Consider the following 8313-nt stretch of genomic DNA (forward strand, 5'->3'; position numbering starts at 1 on the left):
ACAAGGTTATTATGGAAGTGGTAAACAGACTGAACATCTCAAGGGTTGTCTTTTTACATTGTCAGTGGGAGAAGGGAGGAAGGTGGGGGGAGGAGGAGAGTTCTGAAGGTGGTATAATTTTTTTTTTCTTTCCTCTTTTAGGTCTGTTAATAAACTTCTTTATATTCTTTCAAGTTTGGTGCCTGCTTTGCATTTCTCCTAATTCTTATCTCAGAGCAGATAAACAGTAATGAGTATTTTGGACCAAACCACTACACTAAATTGGTGTTTCTGCCCGGTTACAAACCGAACCCGCGACAACCTCAAAGGGTTGTCAGGTGTAGGAACAGGCTTTCCAGGGTGGAGTTACCATCCTTGGAGGGATTTAAAAGACATGTAGATGTGGCACTTGGGGATATGGATACTGGTGGACTTGGAAGTGCTGGGCTAGTGGTTGGACTCCGTGAGTTTGGAGGACTTTTCCAGCCTAATCTTAGAGGAATTTTCCAACCTAAATGATTCTGTCATTCTGTGATTCTCCTGTTTGTTCCCTGCCTGGCAGAGCCTGCCCCACCAGTGGAGGCAGTGAGGCTCCCAGTCTGCTCACAGGCTCTGAACCCACAGAGATGATCGAGGTGAATGCTCAATTCAGCACGTGCTCAGACTGAACCAACCAATCCTCATTTAGGCAATGACCTCATGAGCTTTTTCCTACAGCAGAACATTTTATTGACTTCACCTGCAGTTATTTTCATGCAAAGAAACCCTGCCTGGACTCTTAATATGTTTTCATGCATTTAGACAGTAAGTTTTCATCTGTTCCTGGCAGAAAGCACCATGTGTTTTAACAGCCTGCTCTGTGAGGAATGGCAACAAATTTAACTCTCTGTACTGTTTCTCCCAATGAATTAGTTATCTCCACTTATTTCTCAGAAAAAAAAAAAAAAGAAAGATGTAGATGTTCTCTCCGCACCACGTACAGAGTCCCTTCAAACAGAGCTCCTCCTCCTCTCTTCTGCTGAAGATGCTGCAGAACAAACTCAAAGAGCTGACCACCCCCACCACCAGATGTTCCTGATTGCTTTCACCTGCCCTGCAAGAGGGGAATGCTCCCAGGTCACCCAAGGCTGTGTACAAAAAGCCCAGTGCATCCTGTTAAGGAGCTGGGTCCTGCCATGGTGCTGTGTGGTGCTAGGAGAGAGAATGAGGCCCAAAAATACATATTTGAATTCTTAAAATAGAATTTTAAAAAGAAAAAAGCAGTAATTTTTACTGTTTGTGCTAATGGCTTCTATTCTGGAATAATTTCTTCCTTTTCCTGTATAATTTTTCCTTATTTTATATAAATTATGCCGCCTCCTAATCCCCAGAAAACACATGACAAAGCTTTCACAGACTTTGATGGACTTGGAAATGGAGCAATTTTAAACAGAGGAGCACTAATTAACCCATTATTCAAATGAGGCAGAAATCCTTCCACTGCTTTTGGGGGCACAATGATGATCCTAGGGGAGCACTGGGGGCTGGCTCTGCAGCCCCTTCCCTGGGCTGGGAACAGAGGGCCAGGGCTGTGGCCAAAATGCTGGTGTTCAGCCCCTCGGCCACTGCTCTTCCCACTCCTGGGAGAGCCTGGGAGAGAGAGACAGCTCCAGTGGCTTGGCCATGCTGCTGAGGCACAAATCAGGAAGATTAGTGTTTGTAAAACAATTCAGTGTCTTCTGGTCAGGGTCTGCAAAATGCTGCAGCCCTATTTTCATCAACAGAGATGCAGAGAGTACATCCTCTCATGTGGAAGAGAGACTTCCCTAACCTTGTTTGCATAGACTTTTCTATAAAACACCAAAAACTGTCTTTCATTACCATGCCTTGGAGGCAACATTGAGAAAACATCAGCAGAAATGCAGCAGGAATTCCTGTTGGGTCCTCCTGCTCTTCCAAAAGGCAATGGGCTGTAAGTTACAGGTTTCACAGAGCCAGTTTTTCTCAAGGTTTACAATGCAGCAAGAAGCACTGGGCATCATTTCCATGGCACCAGTGCAATTTGGCTGTTCTCTGTCAGAGTGTGCAGCTCTGTCTGAGCCATGTCTGGGAACAGTATAAAAGGATAGGGGTGTTTTTGAGATGTCTGCAGCTTGACAGAAGAGAGAATGAGGTTGGACAAGCCTGCAGAGATCTGATTGCTGCTTTGCAGAAGATCACGGGAGGTTGGAGGCAGTATAAATCAAACAGTCATGGAAGGGATTATGAGATAGGATTACTGGGAAGAAGCATTTTCTGCCGAGAGGGGAATAAACCTTAAATGAAAGTGGAGCCAAAGGAGAATCAACAGAAGACCAGCAGAGATGACAGGCAGTGCTGGAAGGTATATCTCAGTGGTCTGAAGCAGGATGTTAAAATACCTCCATGACTTTAGGAGCAAACATTTTCACCATGTTCAGCTGGTGAAAACCTTTTTAAACCAACCTTAGCCATAGTGAAAATGGGGTTTAGTAAATAATCTCCACATGGAGAAACTGAGCTTTGTGATACCTTTATCAGGGCTGGATGCAGCCACACCCAGCAGGGATGCTCACGCTGTGTATATATACATAGAATCACAGACTCAGGGAATCATAGAATTGTTCAGGTAGGAAAAGACCTCCAAAATCATCAACTCCAATTGTTAATGCAGCACAGCCAAGCCATGTTCCCAGGTGCCACATACAAATCTTCATGTGCCTACACACAAGATATGAGGACCAAAACCCACATCACTGCACACTGGGCTTCTCCAAGTCCCTCCAGTGCCCACTGAAATCCAGTAGCACGGTGACTGCTGACACCAGGAGCAGCTTGGCCCTCAGAGTCTGACCACAAGTAGGGCTGCCCCAGCATTATCAATCCTCTGTGCCAGTTGCTGAAATTCCTCTGATTTATTTTCAGAGGTCTGTCTGCCAGTATAGCGGGAGGGAAGAAAAAAATGGCCTGCTTTTAACTGAAAAGCTGTTTTCACATCATCCTGGCTGTACCCAAGGCTGTAGGCATCCCTGTGAAACAGCCACATCCCTTGACTTGCATGCAGCAGAGAAATTCATCACATAACCATGAGGACAAGCCAGCCTCTCTCAATAACAGCTCTCCCATGAAGATTTAGGGAAAGGGCTGGGGAAGAAGCTGCTGTGTCAGGCTGGCAGCCTGCAGAGGCAGCCAAGGCTCTGCTAACAAGCCATGAATGTACCCACTGATTAAAATAGACTGGTGAGTAGAACAGGTTATTCTTCCTCCTACTTAGCAAATTGATCGATTTTCCAGCAGGGAGGTAATAGCTTCAGTCTTCCAGGGTAACATCTTCTATTAAGAAAACATGAATAGTTTGAGTTTATTTCTAACAACAGTCTGGAGCATTTGCAAAGGTCCAGGGCAGGATGAAGGAAAAAAATTTTACAGTTTGGCATCAGTCACTCTGGGTAGTCCTATATGATAGACTATATTAGGAGCATATGAGAAGTTAGAAAGGAAATACAGCATAACATCTGCAGGGAAATACTTGGTGCTGAAAGAGAAAAAGGTTCCATTGACAGGGGGAAGCCCAAAGGAAAGGATTTCAGGATAAAATTTATTCTGTACCACCATCCCAATAGCTCCAAAATGCAAATCACTTGCAGAGCCAGTGGTGAAGTTCATTTGCTTTCTGGTTGTGTTGCCTCTGCAAGATGCAAGTGACCAATGAAGCTTCACAATGAAACCTGCAATGGTTAATAATGCAAAGCAGACACAGAGTGAAGACACAGCAATTATCTATACAGGCTTTATGAATGTCATATTTTGCGGGAAAGATTCTCCTTTTTTTTCAAGGACAGCAAGATGAGAACTGGTATCAGGTTTCTCATCCTGATTTGAGCAAAACCTCTGAAAAAATAAGTTTATGCAAGGGAAGGAGTTGTCACATATCGATGGCCTTTTTCTGTCTGTAAGACCTCTGTATGTCTGTAATGCTGGAAATCAGGCAGTATCATTCAGCTGCAGCTCCAGGACAGAGATCAGACTTGTGTTGCTCTGAGAGGGGAGCAGCTCTACTTTATCATCATCCAGCTGCAACAGCTCGAGGGCTTTTTTCATCAGGAATGCTGAGAAGAATCAAGGCCCTTCTGGGGTGGGCATTCACTCTCTGTGCTCTCAGAGGTCTCACAGAAATTCAGGCTGCTGAATTCCAGCTCTAACCCCAAGACCTCTGGTCACAGCAGCCATGCTCCACGACAGCAAAGACATGGGGAGTTCATGTATGGTGAAAATGCCAATTTAAGCTTCCTCTTAAAGACAGCCAATACCCAAAGCAATACTGGAAAACAGCTGAATCTTGCCCAGGATACTCATCATTACTATATGTGCTTGTTTCCTGGGCTGATATTTTCCTAAAGCAAAATCCATCTTGCATCCTTAGCCTAATTTCCTAAAGAGCTTTGAACCCTATGAAACTGTTTTGGTTTTTTTTGTTGTTGTTTTTTTCTTTATTTGTACAAGAAGGAAAACAGACCCAGTGGCAGAAGGTAGGTCCACACTTGGAATAACTTTTCCCAGCTGTTGTTATACCTGGTATTATTTGAAAGGAAAAACTTCCTTCAGAGTCCACAATCTATTAGGCACCAGAGGATGCTCTGCTTGGTTTCTTTCCTAACATTTTTTTGATGCTCAGAAAGGCTTTTTGGTATCTAACAGACTGAAGGCTGTTTAGATTCATCCCATGACACCTTCATCATACACATCCCTTAACATCTATCAAGGCAGGCCCTTCTGCTGCAACCTTATTGGAAGCCAGTAGAAAAGAACCAGAAGGCACAAATCTGAGAAAAAAAAAACTTGACTGACTCCTAGGATCATGGAGCAACCTGTTTTATTGGATTTTATTTGGGAAATTTTTTCTTTAAATTGAAAACTATTTTTCTCTTCCTTAAGAGGACGGGCAGCTTTGCTAATATGAACAGAGCTTGTGCTTTGGCCAGCATATTTTCTTCTCACTTGCTTTTGGGACTGAGCTTGTTCCTGTGGAACTGCTGGTCCTGGGTGGTCACAGACACTGGGAGGTGGACATTCACCTGGGCCTGAGCCACTGTGAATGAAGTCCATCTACTGTGGATTTTAAACCATCCTGAACGTGGAGGGGACAACCACAGCAATGCCCCTGTACTTCTCGTGGATCATCACAGCGTGTCACCCTTGCTCCACGTATTGCTCTGCCGGGTTGCACTTGTAAGGAGCTGAAAAGTGGGTGAACCAGCTGTGCAGGAGAGCAGTTATCATGTTGGAATCTGACCTTCCCCACTGCTGGCTGGCTTGTTCTCCTTCTGCTGTTCCTCTTTCCAGGAGAATAGGCAAACACTGGGCAAGAGCTCAAAAATCCTTACACATGTTGGCCCTTCCTTGTCCTCAAAGCATCCAAAGAGTTTGAAAAAAAGCCCGTAGCATGTACTAAAGATCAGAAACCGTAGATTTCAAGAAAGGTGCAAATACAGACACCATTATCATATGACCCAAAAGAGTTGCCTGCAATCCAGGCTGACACTGATGCTTCCAGTGTGACCACAAAAGAACCAGAATGGAAGGATCAGTTTCATCATGCAAATTGTTCCATGCAAACTAGACACAGATTTAGTTTCAATGCACTGACAAACAGAAGAACTGTGGAGGAGAACTGTGACCACAGGCCAAGTCTTCCTTGACCAGCCTGATCTTCTGTGACAAGGTGACCTACTCAGTGGATGAAGGAAAAGCTCAGGTGAGATCACACCTTGAATCCTGTGTTCAGTTTTAGGCCCCTCATGACAAGAAAGACATTGAGGTGCTGGAGTGTGTGTCCAGAGAAGGTCAGAGGAGCTGGAAAGGGTCTAGAGATGAAGTCATTTGAGTGGCTGAGGAAGCTGGAAGGGTTTATCCTGGAGAAAGGGAGGTGATGTGGCCCAGGACACATCGCACCTCTCCACCCAAGCCAGCAACATCCACATACAGTCCCCATGTTCCTTTCAGTTACAGCTTTGAAGGGTTTGGTCAAGGTCCCCCTTGGTCCAGAGAGCCCCAGAGGGCTCCTGTGGCTGGGTTTGCCCACGGTGGGGGCGCCCAGGACATGCTGAGTCAGGCAGTGGGGACCAAGGCTGGGACCTGTGGGCTGGGAGATCCGGCTCTGAGGGTTTCAATATCATGCAGGGTGTGGCAAACTGGGATCTGTTCCAGGGACACCACCAGGCAGCCCCAGCCACAGCCCCACTGCAGGTGGATTCTGACAGCCAGTGAGAGCACATGCAGGGGTAATGTTGGGCTGGATGGGAGCTGGAGAAGATGCCCAGGGGGTTTCTAATGCAGACTGAGAGCTGGTACCCTCAAGGCAGGGCATGGTATCTCTCTTGGGGCTGCAGGCAGATGGAGCTGGAGCCTCTCAGTGACCACAGGTGCCCAGAAAGGCTCTGGGGACATTTCAGGTGCCCCCAGCCCTCTGCTTCCTCCCAGCCAGACCTGCTGAATGCCCTTTCCCTCCACTCCCTTCAGGCCATGGCTCCATCAACCACTCTCATCCTGGCTCTGCTGGGCATCTTGCCCAGCCTGAAGCTGAAGGACCAGGTCAATGCATCCACAGCCAAAGGGATGCAGGAGCATGAGGAATACCTGCATCAGGAGATGACTCAGCTCCTGCAGGAGCTTGAGGGGAGCAGTGGCACCATGGAACCCCTGCTCCCTTCAGCACTGCAGCAGCAGTGGCTGTTTTGGGTCAGTGCAGCAGCAACCCTGGTCCTGGTTCTACTCACTGTGGGCTGCTGGCTGGTGAGGAGAAGGAAGACTCAGGAGCCTCCTCAGCTGCTTACACTGTTCTGGTCTTCCAGAAGACTCCTGTGAAGTTGGAATCAGGCTGATTGTGTGATGTTTGCCAGTGCTGAAGTCTCCAGTCTACGACTTATGATTCATTTGAGAATCCTCACAAGATTCAAACAAGTGTCTATATGGTGGCACTGACAATCTGCCAACAGCCTCCCCTCTTTGGTATAACAAAGTCCCATGGGTTGTTTTCTATTTTCCAAGTGTCACCTTTTTTTTCAGCCAGTCCCATCTCCCCGTCCCTCCTGTCATAACGAATGTGTGAATCTGGAGATTTGCCCTTTTCCAGGGAAATCACTGTATTAGAAACAACACTTGGCGTGAAACCCAGGGCTGGGTGCTTGGGCACACAGAAACATCAGCACTGCAGATATGAGCAATGCAGACCCGAGGCTCCAGCACCACCTTCTTCCTGGCTTTTGGAACATGTTGCTCCGCAGGCACCATGCTGCCTCTTCCTGCAGAGCCAGAATGGCTCCCCAGGGAGCAATATCAGACTTCTGGAGCTGCAGCTCCTGATTACAGCAATGTCTTCTGGTAGCAGGAGACAGACTGCAGAAGCTGAGCAGCAAGGGTGGAGCCATGCCTCATACCACGGGCAAGATGTGCCCATGATTTCGTCTTATCACCTCAGGGTGATGTCTGGAGGGAGCTGTCCCTAGTTCCCCTCACAGCCCTAAAATCATGCTGCTGAGATGAAAAGAATGTGGTACGTTTGCTTTTCTCTTAGGTCCTCTCTCCCCTCAGGAGAAGAACTCATCAGGCCAATTAAAGGAAAGGGTTTGGCCTGCCCGTGTGAATACAGAAGAGCAACCTAAAGGTTTTCATTAAGAGGTCTTAATTAAGAGATGTTCACTAAGGGAGGCTGCTGCTGTAATAGGAAGGTGTCTTAAAGGACAACCTGACTAATGCAGGGTATAACAAATGTCTGCAACAGCAAACAACAGCAAGAAGTCGATGAGCAAAGTCCCAGGCTGTGTGACTCCATCCTTTAACCCCTTAGAGCCTGCTGCTGGAGCAGGATCAAATCCCTGCTCCACTCCAGAATACACATCTCAATGGAGAATTTTTGAGACAGAGTGAAGGTGCACTGTGGCACAGGGCTCTCTGTGACAGCAGCAAACCCAAACAACCTTTCTGAGGAGAACTGAGCCCTTTCTGAGCCCTGTCCCCCTGCTCAGATTTAGTGATGAGTCTCACCCAAGGTCTGCAGCTCCACACCCCTGGAGGGGATGTGGGAGCTCGACACGAGAGGAATGTTGTGGCCCTTGAGGGGATGCTGCAGATCTTGAGGGGATGCTGGACCTCACAAAGAGGTGTTGTGACACAGGAAGGGGTGCTCACAAAATCTCATTCTGATCTCAGCCTCACAGGTGTCTTCTGGGAGACCAGAACAGCTGACTGTAAGCTGATGAGGAGACTCCTGGAAATGCCCTTGCCTGGCCAGACACGGCGAGCAGGACCAGAGCTGCTGCAGAGCGCCAGCTCCCGGGG

The sequence above is a fragment of the Corvus brachyrhynchos genome, unplaced genomic scaffold, assembly GCF_000691975.1.
Source record: "Corvus brachyrhynchos isolate BGI_N302 unplaced genomic scaffold, ASM69197v1 scaffold22, whole genome shotgun sequence".
Lineage (NCBI taxonomy): Eukaryota > Metazoa > Chordata > Aves > Passeriformes > Corvidae > Corvus > Corvus brachyrhynchos.